This window comes from Lygodium microphyllum, chromosome 1, assembly GCF_053477565.2.
Source record: "Lygodium microphyllum isolate KBCC chromosome 1, Lygodium_microphyllum_v1.1.10, whole genome shotgun sequence".
Taxonomy (NCBI): Eukaryota; Viridiplantae; Streptophyta; class Polypodiopsida; order Schizaeales; family Lygodiaceae; genus Lygodium; species Lygodium microphyllum.
This window is the reverse complement of record NC_141135.1, coordinates 98,082,162-98,102,094: the sequence shown is the minus strand read 5'-3', so window position 1 is coordinate 98,102,094 and position 19,933 is coordinate 98,082,162.

Sequence of the window (19,933 nt, the reverse complement as noted above, 5' to 3'; positions counted from 1 at the left end):
ATCGACTAATGGATGGATATAGACCTCCATATTCTTGACTTTGTAGCACCCAAGAATGAGAAAGATAAGGATCAAGTGTCCCTTCTTCATAGAAATCCATGGCGGGATGTTTTAGTTAACAAGAACTACATGCCACACACTATAAGAAGTTGAGCAAAGACCAAATGGGTTCACGCCATCCATAGCAAGACTAAGAGCTCAATATTCCTTGGCTCTCGTGCAAAACCTGGAAAGGTAGAATCAATGTGGCTCCATGTGCGTGATTTTGTTGATATCTGTTGGACTCTATCTTGCGGATCTATTCGATGCATGCCATGTTGTCAAGCTTGCCATGCCTAACATATGAAACATGTGAAATATACGAGGAATAAGTGGAAAGTGCCTAAGAACTTTTTGAGGAATGGTTTGACCTTGCAAGTCTTGTCTATACCTGTGAGTACCACACTTTGGACATGTCTCCATAGCCCCATACTCTCCTCGAAACAACATGCAATCATTGACACATGCATGGATGCTATTGTAGTCCATGCCAAGCTTTTGTAAAACATATTAGATATCATCACAAGACTCAGGCATGGTATTTCCAAGTGGTAATATATGATACTTAAGAAACTTGAAAAGAGATCATAAAACACCTTGAAAAAGCACAATTTTTTTTTATAATGGTGCCAAAAAGAAATCAATGAATCATACGTAGAATGTACTTGAACAACTCGGTCACACTCGCATCACTCCACCCGTATTTTGCTTTCACACTTAGGAGTGCAAGTAGCATCTTCAAGCGAGATACTTAGAACCCATCATATAATGGTATGCAAATTAGATATCTTGGCATCCATGGGCATTAATGCATCAATCATTACCTCCATCTCAGGCTCCAATATTAGAGGAAGGTCCCAAAAGACTGCATGTCTCCTTTGGTATTGATGGTATAGACTGAATTGTGCCTTCCAAGTGGTGGATTGGCTTAGGCACTCCATCCATTGCATGCCCACGAACTCTTCTAACCAGTCGCAATAGGTGCATTCCTCCTTGGGATGAGACATCACCTCCCTATATAAACTTTACGGCCACATCTAATGTTTTTGTATACGATATTCAATTAGTTTTCGAATGTAAGGCATGATTTATATACATTTTTTAAACTATTTTCTCAAAGTCTGAGATCACTTGATCAATGATCTTCGATTGGAACTCACCGAAGCATCATACATGTTCTATAGATAAGCAATGCTTTCATCTGATTGCTTGCCAACTTGCATTGAGAGCAAGGACACAGGACACACTGATTAAGATACGCCTTGCAATCTTGAACATCACGACCATCATCATTTTCTATTTTGTCTACATTATGACAAACAACTAGTTTTTGTTCTCATTCTCTTGTTCTTTTTTAATTTGTTTGAGAATAGATTTCTTCTCTTGTAACTCAATAGAATTAATATCACAACTGAAACGCCTTAGTTTACAACACATAACGAAATAATTTAATAAACATGATAAAGATTCCATATAAACCTTCTTACATTTTAACATAATTTTTTAGGAGCTATTGAGCTTGCATAAGTAGATGGCAAAGAGTCATCTTTTATTTACGTTTTTCCAATAGCGAAGAGACATTACATCATGATAAAAATCCTATTATAAATATTTACCCATGGAAATTAGATACATTAATAGTATGGTTAACCATAGATTCCTTCAAAATAAATGTAACGTGCCCCCCCTCAAATTGCGGGACATGTCTTACCAGTCCATCGAGAGATCAATCTAGAAGACGCCGCCCGGCACTCCCAAGGAATGACACGGGGTTTTCCAACAAGGGTTCTCGAGTCTGCCTCTTAACGGAACTTATCCAACCGTTCATCCCACTAGGATTGACTTCAAGCCTGAGTTCCTCGTAGTCGAGTCTTCTTAACAGTCTTCTAGCATCGGTCTACAACTGCTCCACTTTGCGCAGATACAACTGGACCCAAGTAGACTCATACCGCACTTGGTTCAAAGAGAATGGGAAACGAGAGGGATGCATCGCTCAACCTCTCTACCCATAGGACATAGTCCCATTCCGGTCCCCTAAAATGGTATGAATCAGGGTTCTAACCAACATTGTCTAAGGTCATCATCCGACTTCTCCTAACATTTCTCGTTAACATTTCCTTTGAGGTAAGCTCTCAACTAACCGAGACCACCCTTCTGTAGGATAGACCCATTGGTCACATCCACCACACTTCCCCTTGGGGGTTGTTTTAGTTATCTAATTACCTATCACATTATGTTTGACACATAAAAGCAGCTTCCTTAATTAACCCATTAATCACAGGTTCCTTTACATAATTTATGGCACATACATGAAGACAAGATAAAAAAAGATCAAACACTTCCTTAACTTATCTTCAAATTAATGTTTGTCTCCCGCCCATATAGGACAATTAAGTGTCCCTTTATGCCTCCGCAAAAAATCCTTCTGTCTCTCGGCAATAAAAACCTGAAGGTTTATCCTACTAAGATTCTGCCTTGTAACTAGTATCAAGGCCTCGAGATCCCATCTTGAGTCACGTAGAACACTTGTGTAGGGTCTGGAGGCATTGGGATTTATATCCAGAGCCCCCGCTAGCACCCAAGCGTCCTCCTATGCTAAGTAATTTCCATGGAGAGACCTCTCACGGCGGGTTTGGTCCACATTCCCGACGCAAATTCATAACCCCCTTAGTTAGGGTTTGGCGATTTGTAGGGGCCAGCTAGCGCCATCCTTCCTTAATTATCCCTTTAGGAAATCATCCACAGCCGAAGCAACCAGCCTAATAACATTCACTAGGGAAAACATCCCTTTTTTTCCCATCGCAATTTATCCTTACAGTTTCCACCATGAAAATATAATCACTTGGATATTCATCCAAAACCACAACCAATCATCAAGTATCCTTTCGGAAACAATCAAGTTGAAACAGCCAGCCTAACATCCTTTAACTAGGAAAACATCATTTCCTAATCCAGTAAGTAACCACTCTACTTACTAACCTCTTTTCCATCTCAAACGAGGTCAACGCTCGTTAAAAACATCAATGGTAAACCATCTCAACAAGTCCCTTAAGCCACCGTTGCATTGGAACTTAGCTTATCCCTACTTAAATCATCTTCAGCCTTGATATACTTCCTCCCTAGGGTTTACTCTCCCCCTTGGGATCTAGGGTTTCTCAAGAAACAACTTTAATGGTTATCTTCTAGATCTTTTTAATTATCTATGTGATTTCACCTTGACCTTTATTAATCAAGGCTACTTATTTAGGGTAGAAGATCAACCCATCTTAAGCCCTTTAATGGGGAATACGTGCATTTATGTTTTTCATGATACGTCGAATTAGGGTCCAACTTGCCCACCTTCTCTCTAAGACAACTTTTAACTTTATCCTACAATTCCAAGGCTATCATACAAAAACTTGAATTCAAGCACTTCAATGTACGTTAAAATTGATGCAATCTTCCTATGCAATCTTGACATGCTTCTTGTTATATTTGATGCAATTTTCCTTCAATGCATCATCTATTGTTACTTGCTTTTCAGTCTTCTTTCCTATTCTCATCTAATGTAACACTAATGACTTTTACCTATTTATTGCATGCAATTTTACCTCTATTTAAGAATTCAAGATGCATGAGAAGAATCTAAATCTTGGTACAACCTGGATATGAGCTATAATTACTGGAGGGTTGGTAGTATTCATGTCTCCGCTTGCATTGGATATGTTCCTAGCTCCGTTTGCAACTTCAACACTTGTGCTCCTTGTAACTCATCTCTTGGGTGCCATCCTTGTGCTTTCTTGGTCTTGCAACCCTTGAGGTAAATCAACCGCTCTTGCCTTGGCAGAAGGAAGTGGTATGAGGGTTCACAAGGAATCTAAGGCCAATCAATGTGACTTCAAACATGCATAACTCTTCTTCTTCTTTTACCCTCTCCCCAATTTGTTTTCCTTATATCTCACCCTCTCCATCTCATAGTCTTCTCTCCCTCTCTCTTTCTCTCTCACTCTCCCTATATCCTCCCCTAATTATCTTCCACTTCTCTCTATGCCTCCTAATATCTCTCTCTCTACCTATTCTCACTCTTACTCTCACCTCTCTCTCTCTCTCTCTCTCTCTCTCTCTCTCTCTCTCTCTCTCTCTCTCTCTCTCTCTTCTTCTCCTTCTCTCTCCCTCTTCTTCTCCTTCTTTCTCTCCCTTCCTCTTCTTCTCCTCCTTCTTCTCTGTTGAGATGGCAAGCTCAACACATGTGGACATGGATGATGGACCGCCTGGTTAGATGGGTCCACACGTCTACAGTTAGCACGTCGGTGGTCATTATGACTCTCATATGGCCACTGACTCATTACTTATTATATTCAGGTTGTTACACTTATTTACAGCTGGCATAGTTATAGCGCCAGTCGACTAGCGTAGTCGGTTATGCATTGTTTGACTTAATAGGCCACTTTCCTTTTATGTTGTATCTTATCTATACTTTGTATACATTGTAAAGAGTGTGGAAGAAGAAGAAGAAATCAGCAAGAAAACGTTTTTGGCCTCCATCTCTCTTCTTGTCTCTTGAGTGAGCTTCTCCTTGTGCATTCTGTGTGTGTTCGGCGCAGCATCTTGAGCAACCCCCTCCACCACTCGATTCTTGACATTCTCCTCCTCTTCTCCTTCTCTCTCTCCCTCTTCTTTTTCTTCTTCTTCTTCTTCTTCTCTTCTTCTCCTCTCTCTCTCTCCCTCTTCTTCTTCTTCTCTTCTTCTCCCTCTTCTTCTTCTTCTTCTTCTCTTCTTCTCCTTCTCTCTCTTCTCTCCCTCTTCTTCTCCTTCTTTCTCTCCCTTCCTCTTCTTCTTCTTCTTCCTCTCCTTCTCTTCTCTCCCTCTCCTTCTCCTCTCTCCCTCTTCTTCTCCTTCTTTCTCTCCCTTCCTCTTCTTCTTCTCTGAGCACGAGGGGGGGGGGGGGGGGGGGGGGTGGGTTTTCTGATCACGGCTAGAGGGGGGCAGCGCTTGTTGAGGATGACGAGGGGGGGCTACTGCCGTCGAGCCAAGGAGGGGGGCGTGATGATCAGGCCTGGGGGGTGCTGCCTAGAGACATGGAAGGGGAAAGCTGATGTCCGTCTAGACAGAGAGGGCCGTGCTGCCATAGTCGAGGGGCATTGTGCCTCAGCCCCACGAGGGCTTTATAGGGGAGGGGGGGGGGAGAGACGGCTGCCGCCACCCCTTCCACCTGGGGGGCTGCATGCCCCCCTCTTATTACTCTCTCTCTCTCTCTCTCTCTCTCTCTCTCTCTCTCTCTCTCTCTCTCTCTCTCTCTCTCTCTCTCTCTCTCTCTCTCTCTCTCTCTCTCTCTCTCTCTCTCTCTCTCTCTCTCTCTCTCTCTCTCTCTCTCTCTCTGCCATGCACATGGCAGGGGGAGAGAGAGGGAGAGTAAAACAATTTCAAAAAAAAATTTAAAAATTTGAAGGGGGGTTCTCATGGGGGAGGCTCGGGGGAAGCATGGGGGTCACGGGGGGGAAGATATTACAATAAATGTTTAAAAAAAATTAGATTTTCTATCCACTATATCTACTTAAGGTTGGTTCTATTATGGGAAAGATGATCGTGGCATTGATAAAGCAATATATGCCATTTCATATCCAACACCTTTCATAATGTAGAAAGATCATAAAGTAAATCTGAGGTGTGCACAAATTGATCCCTTTTCATCCAAATTCTAGAGAGTGCATGGCCTTGCAAATCTAGAGACTTTAGTCATATCCAGGTGCATATCTATATTTTTAACATGTCTATCCCACCAAATCCTAATGGCACAAATTTATCAAGAGGTAATCAATGTAACTTCCACTCAAAAATCCATTGCAATAATCAAATTAAATTACCTCAAACTACTTAAGTCTATCTCATAGAAAAAGTTACATCTCAACCCCACAAGGATCAATCTAAAGCAAGCCTTAATTGTGGCTATAGTCTCCTACCATGGTTATCTAATATTAGCTTAAGATAACTACTTTGCTATCATCTCTCAAACTTAAGTAGAACATTGCATTGGTTTAAAGAGAGTGAGAAATGAGGGGGAGTAATATGCATCAACCATTATTAATAAGGTATAGTCTCAACTCAAGGCCCCTAAAATAACATTGATTTGGATCTAAGATGACACAATAGGATAGTTGACATTCGATCATTCCTAACTTGACCTAATCGAGCATTTCACATTTTTAATGGAATTCTCTTGGCTAACTAAGATCACTTTATTGTATAAAAAATCCATGGGAAATTTAAACACCCCCTTCCCTGGAAGAGTAGCTTTAGTTTTCTAACTAACCTAACACTATTTATCCACCTCTCTCTGTGCTCTTCATTTCATGCTCTCTCCCCCTTCTCTTTCTTTCTCTCTCTCTCTCTTTCTTTGTTGCCCCTCCCTTTGTTTCTCTCCACCCCCTCATGTTTTCTCACTCATTCTCCTCTCTCCCTCCCTCCCTCCCTCCCTCTCTCTCTTTCTCTCTTTCTTTGTTATCTTTCATGTTTATTCTCTCTCTCTCTCTCATTCTCTCTTCTTTTTCCTTTTTTCTTCTCTCTCTCTCATTTTCTCTCTTTCTCCCTCAATGTAACTCATTCTTAAGAAAAAAAATAAAAGAAAAGAAGAAATAACAAGAACAAACCAAGAGGAGGCAAAGTACTCACTGCAAATGCCCAAGGATGGATTATTCATCTCCTCTTTGCAACGGCCCCTCTTCTTCCTTCATGCACTTCCTCCTCTTCTTCACGAACAGTGGTGGCGGTGGTGGTGAGCTCTCCTTCTCTCTCTTTATCTCTTCATCTCCCTCTCTCTCCCAAAGCCATGATCTCTTTCACTCTCTGATGTATGTTTCCTCATGAAACTAATCATCAAACTGACTTATGAATGCAAGAACAGTTTTTCCATCTCGAGTGCCATTGAAAGTACGAAATTTGAAATTTCTTTTACTTATCTTTGTTTCTTTGCGGATGGATTGAGCTTCGAGAGTCGCATTGATGGTATGTCGGATAAGATCTTCATATTGTGGTTCTTTATCGGTAGTCAATCTTTGTAAATTGGCCAATTGAACTTGCAATGCTTGCCGGGCTCTTCGTTCTTCGTCCAACTGCATCATAATTAAATCCAACTTTTGCTCCATCATAGGTTCAGGAAGATCGCCTTCAGCCATCAAATCATTCATATTTTGTTTTGTCATCCTGCAAAACTTCAAAAGACCTCACACTCTCAAAATCCAATTAGCGGGATGAGCATAGCTCAAGATCGGGTGTACAAGGCTTATATATTTTTGTGTGTGGCTTTCATAGTCTTCGTCTTTGGCTATTGCGAGATTTGAAATATTTGAAAAATCTGTGTTTTGACCTTCTGCGTGTGTTGAAACTGGTTCAGCAAGTCTGCGTATGCAAACAATACCTTCGAGAGAACAACTTTGCAGTTCGGTACTTCTACGCATGAACAGTCTTTATAGGAGTTTTGAGCACAAGTCAGTTTTGACTTTAGATTACTTGACTGACTTTGGAAGTTGCAGAACTTATGAAACTTACTGTACTTGTAGAGTTTGTAAAGCTTTATGTGATTTAGGACTTATGGTAGTAAGCTTGAAACTTAATCAGCAACGACGTCAAATTTTAGGGGGGGGTTTTGACGTCGTGAAAATCACACTGATCTCCTCCTCAGATACGCCAATCTCTAGAAATTGTAGAGCTAAGCTTTTTAAAAGCTTAGCCTTGAAGCTTTTAAGCTTAATAGAAAATATAAAACTTATCTTTCTTGACTGATAAAAATGACTTGGAGAAGAGGATGTAGGAGTGGTCCTCCGCCATTGCAAGCCGGTCCTTCGCGAGATCAGAAGCTGGAAACAGAGGTTCTTGACCGCCAGGAATCCACCCGTATCGACCGTTCGCGATGAGATTGACCGTAGAGCTTGATCGTTCCAGGAGCTCCGCCTTCACACAAGATGGGTAGCGATTGGAAGCTCTCGATCTCAGCTTTGCTCTGATACCACTGGTACGCAGATCGGATGCCATATGCTCACATAGTGAATGCCGGAAGGTCCCCAAGAACAAAATAACTCTACTTTGTGCACAAAACTCAAGGTAAAAAGCATGCACGACATGAACAAGAGACCAATTGGGTGCAATCTCCCCCCATGCCTTGTGTGAGTGCTCCACAAAGCATGTATTTTATGTATTAATCATCTTCAAGCTCAAATAATAGCCCAAATTACAAAATAGCACGCTTTTGGCTTTTGAGTTTGCTTTAGCACAAAATAGAAATAAAGCTAATGGGCGGCACCCGAAGAGTCAGATGTACCCAGTACAATGTCCAAATACAAATATCATAATCGTGCGCCCATGCGCATACAAAATAATAAATAAATATCCAACGCCTCAATAAATAGGCGCGACAAAATATAGGCGCCATGCCTAAGGTATGCGCCCATCAAAATATAAGCGATAACTCGAATACACCCTATCCTCCAATGCTTTCCTTCGCCACTACTGTTATTTCTACACATCAACTGAAGCATTCACAATCGTTAGTAAAATAATACAATTAAACCGACAAAAGTGAATACCTAGCAGTCTTCAGCTACATAAATAAATCAACTGGTTAGAAATCAATCCTAACCTTAATTTATTACGAGTGCGCACTCTAAACTCATAAACGTTTATTAAATTAATTTGTATTTTACGGAATCACCCGCTATGGAATCACCCATGTACACACTAAATTAATGAAACACCCGAAAAGGATAGGCATCCCCATCAACTTCTCGCACAAAGAATCCACTTTGTATATGAGCCCTGGTCAACAAAGTTTATGGAATCCACCGTAAAACCTCACGGAATCCACTGTGGCACGGAATCCACCGTGAAATATACCTCCTGGCATCATCTAGTCGTGGGATCCTTTGTTTACTAAACCACTCTCACATCCTCACAACCAAGAGCATTTGGAGGCTACACATTGCTCTAAATAAATCACTCATTTGTATCGATTTGTAGTCCAATGATTTTTTCCATCCCAACTCCAATAGAGAGAGTATATCACACATATAGGTGATCAACACCTTGTTGCACACACATAAAGAGCAGCCCCTAGCCAACCACTATGGCTCTTATGACTCTCATATACCCCAAGGATTGGCCCCGAGATGCGCCATCTAAACCTAAAACACGTGTAACATTGTCCAGACTTTTGATAAAGTGTTCCAGGAGATAATTTTGTTTCTTCACATAAGAGTCCCAAAAAAAAAATTCTATTCTATAGCTCAGGGATTCTCACATTCTCATCATTGGTCAATAGTTTTAGCAACCAATTGCAATGCATCCAAGAGACTTCCTCTTTCTGGATACCATATATAAGAATGCAAATGCAAGGTGTATTTCCATATAGTGCTATTCAAACAAATCAATCACAAATCAACCAATGTGTCATCCGAAAAACCATTATTTTAATGATTTCATTTCTAATGTATTGACTCATTGCTTAGGAACAACATTGAACTAATTCGTGCCATTGTTCCTTTAACCATTGATTTGTTTGAATAGCACTATATGGAAATACACCTTGCATTTGCATTCTTATATATGGTATCCAGAAAGAAGTGTCTTCGATGCATTGCAATTGGTTGCTAAAACTATTGACCAAGTGATTAAAATGTTCTGAGAATCCCTAAATCTAAATGACCACTTTAACATGAAACATCATTCTCTACAATCATTATACACTCACAGACCTTTCCCTACTTTTCAATAATTTTTCTCACCTGTAAACTAATTTTTTCATCAAAAAACTATTATTATTATTTATTTTAATATTATTTTTTAATTTTTTTACTTTAAATCTTATGTGGATTTGATTCAACATTACATTCAATATAACTCCATAGGAATACCATTCAAACCATAAAAATCTATAAAATTATCATTTTACTATTAAATCTTGCATTGTGGATTTTATGGTTTTGTTTTTCATTATGTGATGCTGAAAGCTACTAATCCGCATATGCATGTATCGTATTTCAAAAATAAGAGTCGTTGATACTCTTTTGCAACCATTGAAACCTCCTTTGTGCTTCCCTAATCCATCCCTTGCATCTCGTCACACGAACCGACACCCATTGCCTCTCATCCTCTCGGCCCATATGAACAACATTTACGGCAAGAGAGAAAGATGAGAGAGAAATACAGAATTTCTATCTTCTCATTCAATGCATGAAATTGTTGTTGTTTCTTCCTACAATAATCTAAAGTGAAGAATTCAAGGATTCCATGGCCAAGAGCATGAAAAGCTTGATGCGAGAGTCACAAAGTGCAATTTTTTAATGAATTGAAGTGGCATTAAAGAAATGATGCCCCCCCCCCCCCCCCCATTCATCATGTTTTTTGTGGTTTGTGGCTTCTTCACCTCGATTAAGATTTAACTTGCGAAAAATTCAGTTCACTCGTGCACATTATTCCGCAAGTGATTTCAATCCTCTGAATGGAGGGGCAAATGACCTTGGATTCATGATCCAACTAGATGGGTTGCTTTTTGGCAATGAAATCGATTACCTTAGTCTCCTTCACTTCCTTTTCAACTTTTAGATCGGGTAGCTGCTTAATAGCATCAAATCTTGTGGCCATTAAATAGGATGTCAAATGGACTCCGATACACAAATGGACACTTGCATTGGATTCCCAACGTCAAAATGCATCAAGGAAAACTCCATAGCTCCTTGATCTATGATCAACACATTTTTTGCCAAAAATGCCTCTATTATGGATCTCAAGCCACTTTTGTGCTTTGAATTCGGCTCTAAAATTTAGCTCTCAAGATGATTTATATATGTCAAATTACAGCTTCCATTATAATTCAAGCGATTGATTAGGCAAGTCTAGAAAGGGCTAAATGTTGTCTATCCTAGCATGTCATCTATAGAATGCAACCATTGTTGTTTTAGGGGGTTGGAATTGAGACTTTTCCCTATGGGTAGAAGGTTTGATGCGCAACACTCCCCCTTATTTCTTACTCTCTTTGAACCAAGTGTAGCAATGGTTTGCTTTAGCTTGAGGGATGATAGCAATGCAATCAACTCAAAACCCAATGCTAGATGGCTAATATGAGACTATAGCATATAACTTAGTTTCATGTTTCAGGTTGATCCTTGTGGGGTTGAGGCAAAAATTTCCCTATGGGGTAGACTCAAGTAGCTCAAGATTATGAATGTCTAGTTATTTAATGACTTTCACATGGCAGTAGTCTTGATTACTTCTTGAATCGGTTGCTAAAATCCATGTTATCGACATTTTTTAAGGTAGGAATTTTTTTTAAACAAAAAATATTTTGGAAAGGGGGATACTTGGACTTCTAAAAATTGTGGTTTGATAAAGCAAGGGCTCACAATGGAAGTGTTTGTGACAATAGGGATTGTTTGAGGAAGCATGGGCTCGCAATGGAAGTCTTTGGCAACGTGAACAACAAGGATGGCTAATCTATTTCCAAAAAACTTCTCAATCTCATTCATAGCGATAGCAAAATGAATCAATACAAGCAGTGAAAGATACTAAAGATTGTGAAATGGGAAGGTGAACCTAGCTCGTAAAGTTCTTCACAAGGTTATCCATATGATATGGAGGAATGTATCTTGTCTTCTTTTTCTTCCTCCTGCATTTGAGAGGAATTCTAAGTGACATGGATCTTTGGAAATGTTGGTGTAGAGCAATGGAAACAACAAGTAATCTACTATTATAAAGATTGTAATATGTATGGGTTGGTGTTGGTTTTCTAAAGGCATAAATAGGAGAAGAAGAGAAAGTCTACAATCTGTCCTCTCACTTTGGAAAACATCTAGTCATCAATGGAGAATATGTGGTATCTATATCCTGGGACTCTGAGGAATAAAATAATCCATAAGATCTTGCTAAAATTACATTGGTTATATTGATAGTAATGCCATATTGCATAATAGTCTTAGAGTTGTTGGTTTGAAAGTCTCTTATTCATGCTAAATATAGTTTATCTTAGAGATCAATATAGAACTCAATTACTATCAATATCAAACATGAAACTTCATTGTATGTTGGCGATATGTGTCTTGCAATATCCCTAGATATTTTGAATCTTTGAAATATTAGATGATTTTGTATGCTACAGTCTTTTGGCATTAAATGATTAGTGAATGAGGTCAATAATTTATTAAAATAAATGACAATATGATATTTACTATTTTTGTTGGCCTTTTCATGAGTAATCCTTATATGTAAGATTTACTTTATTAGAGTATAGTTGGGTCTGAAATGGTTTGTCAATATGTTAATTGATAAGCTTGAGGTGTGACAACTACTTTGATAGTCTATTGAGTGAGAAGATCTAAAATTTTGGATAGAGCTCTACCTGATTTACTCTACACATACTTAGGCATCTTGAATATACTAGATATTTTTAGTTGGTCATATTCATAGGCAAAGCAAATAAATTTTCATAGAGTTTAGAAAGGCATGTATACTAGTTGCTCTTGGAAGAGATCAAATATGTCTACTATTAGGCCAATTTATGTTAGTGGTTGCTAAAGGCTAGCTACTTGAGATGTAACTATCAGTAACATTTAGTGGTTTCCTAGTTACACGTTTTAAGCAACACTACTTGGACCCCATGGAGTTTGCAAGCTTAGTTAGCTAGATTTCTTCTAGGTCTACGTCATAGGGAAAGCACTCGGTTTGATCCATGAGGACTGAACTCAATTCCAAGTGACTCAATCAGGTCCCCTAATTAGCAATCTAGGAGCAACCTAAGAGATCCACTTGTATGATCAGTCAAAACTTGAAGTGGGAAAGCACCACACTTGGTTCAATGAGAGTGAAAAAAGAGGGGGAGTAGAATATAGATCTCTCTATTTATAAGGCATAGCCTCATGATGGCCCTTAAAATGGTGCCATGTTGGTTCTAAGACACAAATCCTAGGATTTCATCATTATGACTCTAATAATTTTAACCCATTCAAGAAGAATCCTATCAATTGGATCCAGCTATTTGTAGAATGTTCACTCTGTGGAAAGCCATCCATCCACTTCCCACACACACACCTAAGATATTCTTTAGATTTCTAAATGCCTAGCATAATTAGTGGAAACATTTACAAATAGATTCCTCAATCTAAGCATTGGTTCTTTTTACATAAATTATTGCATAAGCACAAATATAATGGAACACAATCCTTCAAAAGGAATCCTTTATTGCAATCAAGAAGGAAGTCATCTTATTTTTGGCCATTGGCCATAAGAAGATCTTGCCATGTAAATCATGTACAAAAATCCACCTAAATTGGGCCAAAACCACCCAAAATTGGGCATCCACTATCCATCCCCTAACTAGTATAGACTTATTTGGGCTCACAAGGAACTAGCTCCTTCCTAGACAATATGGTAGTTTCCTTGGAGCCATGCTAGTCACCATGATTCTCAAAAATGCAATCACATCTCTAAAGAGACCTCTTACATACAATGCCAGTCCTAGCAATTGAGATGACATAATTCCAATGGAAAACTAGTGGTATGCTTAGGGATAATCATCGTAATTATTACTTGTACCATGTATATTGTTGAGATTTCTTCAATCACACCTACTTAGCCTCTTTGTATGGAGCAGTGTGGGCTCAAGACTAGAATCCCATAAGCACAGTAGGAGAAGTGCTACCATCCAGTTCCTATAAAGAATTGTACTTGCTCTCTTTTCTAATGCAATGTCATAGTACTTTTGTCCTTCAGTAAATTCTTTGTGTCATTGTCAGTCTATACACAAGATTGTGTTTATGAGTCCAAGCTTCCATCTTGGAACCTAATTCACTTGTGTAACAGTCAGTCATGTTAGTGTCTTCATGAACTCACTCTTTCTCTTCCAACCTCCATAGCTTCCACCTCAAGCCATATTCTAGATCCATGTTTTCACATGGTATCAGAGCCATGGTGAGCATGGCATACATCAGTTCAAATCAATAAACCCCCCTTCCAGCCTCTCTCCAACTCTTCTCAGCTCAAGTCTAACCAATGAGTTCATTTTCTTACTCTATCTTCACCAACTTTCCATGGCAACCATAGCCAGGCAGTACCAACCTTGCTTAGAGCTCTTATATCTCCACATCCATGTAGTATCTCCTCATGCTTCCTTCTAAGGACTTGTTCCCCACATCAGGGTGCTCTTATTATCACCTATGACCTTGACATTAGGTTGTATATGGCTCAGCATTGTGAAATTTTTAGCATGCTGCTCAGAACTATGACAGTCCTATTCGTACTCATCTCGTTCTTTTTACACGCTGCAATTCAGGGTACCATCATAGGGCATTGATAGCCCATGAAGTAAGCTTCATTTCTGTTTTAAAAAAATTGGAAATGATGCACTACATCTCCTGCAATCTGTGAAAAACTAGGCTACCCTACAAACCCTAACTGTGACTTCCATAGCCAAGAACTCAAAGCTTCATCTTTCCATTATTTTCTCTCTCCTAACACTCAAACCAAGCCTCTACCACTCTAATCCATTGAATCTAAAGTTTTGCACCACTTTGTTCAGCATCAAATCAAGGAGGGGAGATTTTGAAGGTCATTCTGAAGGTCTCAAGCTTTGAGCCACAAGCATCAGTATCTCTTGATACTATTCATCTAGTGTCTTTTGACACTCGTGCTTATCAAGTACACTCAAGATCAAGTCTTCTGCTCCTGAAATCTAAAAATTTTGAAGTTGATTTACTGTTGATCCTCCAACTCCAAGATGGGCAAGGACTCTTCGACAGTTCGCTTCAAAGGGGTCGAGTTTGACAGCTGGCAAACACACATCAAACTCATCCTAATGAAGAAGGGCCTTTGGGCCATCACTAGTGGCAAAGAGAAGAAGCCTCATGATGCAGACATTGCATTCACTTGGCAAAAGAATGATGGTAAGGCTCATGCCATTATCAAATTGGAGCTAGACGATAGCTATATCCACCATGTGGATAATTGTGATACTTCACATGATACATGGAAGAGACTTGACAGTTTGTTTGGTGCATAGTCTAAGTCATCAAAGTATGGTCTCTTGATTGAATTCTTCAGGCTTGACATGAAGTCCAGCACATCTCTTGCTGCACATTTGAATTACATGGAAGGACTTCTAACCCAGCTTGCAGGAATAAATTTGAAAATGGATGATGATATTAGTATTGGTTTTCTACTTAAAAGTTTGCCTCTTAAATATAATAATGTATCAACAACCTTAATCAATATGCCAAATCCTAAGCCTATTGATATCCAGGCATCACTGCTAGAGGAGGATGTAATATTTCCACACAATAAAAGTTAGTTGGTTAGTTTAAAAGTTAGCTAGTCAATTAATAAGTTAGTAAGATTACTAGCTAAAGTCTAACTAAGGTAAAAACTAACTAACATTAATTATTAATAATTTTTATTTAATTAAAATATTTTATTTAGAAAAATAAATAGTCGTAAATTCGATATTTTTCTTGGATTGGCAAGGACCGTAGCCACCCTTCACATAAATTACAACGTGAACGAGACTTATGAGTTATATTAATCACTAGGTTAATGTGTATAGTTGGATGGCCCAAAAATATTAGATTTTGGGCAAAACTAGTATATTTTAAATATTTTAGATATTATCCTAAAAAAAGATATGGAGATTTTTAAAACTGGATGTCATTTAAAAGAAAAGACAAGTGATATTTTAGTTAGTTTGGAGATTTTATAAAAAGAAAAAAATAAAGAGAGGATTTGTGAAATCGTGCGCACCGCGATCGTAGTACACAGGCAGTGGACAGCACTTTGAACAGAGAAAAGAAGGAGTGAACTAAGAGCTTTCTAATCAAGTGTCTTAGAGTTTTACCCCCCTTTCCGAGTCAATGAAACCATCAAATTTATGATCTGAGCATCAGATCACTGATCTTTCCAAGATCCCCCTCCACAAAGAGCTCCACTTCTCAACCACAAGCCCTCTTCTCCAATTCACTATAAATATGAGGCATGGGAGAGGCATAAGGAAGCATAAGGAGAACCCTGAAAGGCTGTAAGAGAGAGGGAGAGAGAGAGTATACCCCTCCAAGAGATTGTAAGTGAGAGCTTGAGAGAGAGAGAGAGAGAGAGAGAGAGAGAGAGAGAAGAGTCACCCCGAGACGCTGCAAGGAAGAGAATTAGCTCAATTTCCTATATCTCGATCCTCGACTTAACCATCTTCTCTTACGCTCTCCCATCTTGAATCTATTCCACCTTCTTAATCTCTTGAGTCTACCTGCGGACGATGGCCTCCAAGCGAAGAATGTCGCGTGCGGATGACAATCTTGCAACGAGCAACAAGGCTTTGGGCAAAGGCATCACTGTCAATCCAACTGCAGTTCCAGTCGTAAGTAATGTATTTTCAAATTGATATATGCTTGCTTTGATTCTCGTACGAGATACGTTAGGCCCCATACTATTGCACGAGTATAGGTCATGGGAAAGGATAAATTTCATATCACCTACTCAAAAGATGGAGTTTGTAAAGTGTATATATCAAGGGAAGATAATTACACCTAGTTACATATGACTTATTTGCTAGTAGAGCAATTACAAGGAAGAATTAGTCAAGCATTATGAATGGCATAGTCGTCAAAAAGAACGACATTAAAAGATTGGGCATACAAGTGCTAGATTAAAGTATAGTCAAGGGTTATAAATAGCATAATTACTAAAAGAATATGACATTGAGAATCATGAATAGAAAGTACTAGTTTAAAGTTTAAATACTTCAAAAGTACTTAGCTTAAGAGCCCAAATATTAAGAAGAAGTAGATTCTAGCTCATGGCAAGGCCTGTTGGAGTCTAATTACTTGAGATCATCTCACGCTTATCTTATCAAGTATTTACACGTTATACCTATAACATGTTTGATATATGAGGATAATTTTCTAGTTGCCTCATGACTTGACTAAGAGCTAGTACAAGAAATTAATCATAAGGGTTAAAACTAAGATGTCTTGAGTTCCGTACGATAAGGATGACTTTTTCCAATCCAAATCCAGGGTTGGGTTATCAAGCAAGGTAAGTGGCCTATAGAACTTACATCATGAATAGTGTTTGAACCCTTAACATATGCCCTAGCCGAAGGAAGGAAGTGTTAAGAAACATTTTTGCATAGTATTGCTCTTAGATCCCAAGGGGGAGAGCAAATATGCAATGGGTAATATTATATCATCTACTCTTGCATTATTTTGGAAAGACTGCAATTGGTTTTTTTGGTTGATCGAACAATATCCTACATGCTTTTACATTCAACTAGTTGTTAGTTGTTGTTTGGATGATTATTCCAAGTGCTTATGATTTATGGTAAATGCATGGCAAGGGTCTGTGATGACAAGTCGCCATGGGAATAAAGGAATGTTTTCTTGGAAAATGATATTAGGGTTGAATGCCTTGTTTGTGCTTGATTCTTAAAGGATTTAATTAAGAAAGGATATATTGTATGCATGGATCACCTCCATGATCGCACCACGTATTAACCCGAGAGGGCACTGCTCGATTCATGGGCCGAAGGTCGAGTGGTGAAAAGGCCAACCACGGGAATTATGTTTCACTCCTAGACAGCTTGGGGTCAGTTGGAGCTCTGGACACCCCTTGCTAGGTCTAGAATGGAGTTGAAGACCTCCGTGGCCCCCAACATCGGGGCATGTTGGGAGATCCTATTCTAGATAAAGGATTGAGTTTGCGGTGCCATGTGAATTGGACCAATTACTTCTGTAGGGAAGAAGGGATACTTCTGTTGGACAAAAGCGATATATAATTTCTCTTGTATGGGCGGGAAACAAAGATTAACTTGAAGATACGTTAAGGAACTTGTTTGAACTTGTTTGTCAATAGATTGCTTTGCTCTGTTTTCGTGACTGTGCTATAAGTTATGCGAACGAACTCTGTTCCCTAAAAGGCTTAATTAATGAAGCTGATTTATAAGTGTCACATGTAAATGTGGTAGGACCTAATTAGAAAACTAAAGCTATTAAGGGAAGCGGGTGGGCGGAACCCCCGACGGGTCCATCCTATGGTAGGGTGGTCCCAGAGAATTGGGAGGCTTCTCATAAGTTTTTATCGTCATTCAACCTTTAGGTATTGTTAGGTTAGAACCCGATTCATGCTGTTTTAGGGGACCGGAATGGGACTATGTCCTATGGGCAGAGAGGTTGAGGAGCGCATCCCTCTCGTTTCCCATTCTCTTTGAACCAAGTGCGGCATGGATCTGCTTCGGATTGGGTATCTCTACCTAAAGTAGAATGTCCAAAACCCGACGCTAGAATGCTATCAGAAGACCTTGACAACTAGGAACCCAAATTTCAGGTCGATCCTAGTGGGTTCAGTCATGAACATTCTGTTGCGAGGCGGATTCGGGAAACCCTAGGCGACAAAACTCGGAACATTTCCTGGGAGTGCCGAGCAGTGATGCTTAGATTCATTTCTCGATAGACTGCTAAAAGAGTGCCTGGAAAGCCGATGGGCGGGCACCTCACAAAGGAAAAGAAGCTAAAATCTAAATAAGAACCAAGAACCTCTAGAGATGAACAAATGTTATATGTTGGCAACATGTACAAAGGCAAGAAGAACCAGCTATTTTGTCATTTTTACAAAAGGACCGGACAAACTGAAAAGTTCTGCCATGCCAAAAAGAGGTCCTATAAGGCATATCTTACTATAGTGAAAGAAGAAGAAGACCATGGACCAAAGGAGGAAGAAGAAGAAGAAGAAGACCACCAAGATCAGAAAGACAAGCCTCACCAGTCCTTCTATTCTCATTATTTTGTTAGACTTTTTTAGCTTTGCACTGCCTAGCCCAAAATGCCTCTATCATACACTTATAAACTCCTCATGTACCTTGTACTATAGCCTATGTACACTTTGTAAGGCCCTTGTTACAACCTCTGGATGTCCACCATGTTTGTGGTATCCACACTTAGCCTTTTCTACAACAGCCACTAGTATTTTGCCATGTTTATGGTGTGCCCACACTTTGCAAGTGTTGCTCTCACTAAAGCCTCTACACACTTTGTACTTCTGGTTGTGATTGAGGAGGGGCGTTGAGATTTTTGCAATCACACCTACTTAGCCTCTTTGTATGGAGCAATGTGGGCTCAGGACTAGAATCTCATAAGCACAGTAGGTGAAGTGCTACCATCCAATTCCTATAAAGCATTGTACTTGCTCTCTTTTCTAGTGCAATGTCATAGTACTTTTGTCCTTTAGTAAAGTCTCTATGTCATTGTTAGTCTATACACAAGATTGTGTTTATGAGTCCAAGCTTCCATCTTGGAACCTAATTCTATTGTGTAACAGTCAGCCGTGTCAGTGTCTTCATGAACTCACTCTTTCTCTTCCAATCTCCATAACTTTTGCCTCAAGCCATGTTCTAGATCCATGTTTTTACATATATGGACTAATCCATTAGTAGTTACATTAGGAAATCAAAATCATGGCAAACAATATTCACTTTAACACATTTGTTCCTTGCAAGGTCCAATATTTTGATAATAGTCCTTCAAAAATAATGTTTTTCCTTATTTGCATCTATTGTGATAATAAAACAAACAACAATTCTATATTTTATAGTTACATGACAAGAGTATTCTATGTTCTTTAAAGAATCCATTGTTTGTCTAATATCCAATTGTGATATTGTACTTTTTTTGCTGTGTAAGGATCTTAACATTCTCAACTATATACTTTTAGGTCTTTAGAACAAAAAATTTAATTATATACTCAACTATATACTTTTAAGGTCTTTAGAACATTCTCAACTATATACTTTTAAGGTCTTTAGAACAAAAATTATAATTATTGAATATGAGACAATTCAACTAAAGATCTATTAGATTTAGTTATTGTAGAGTGACTTCTAGTATATTCTTTGAATTTACTA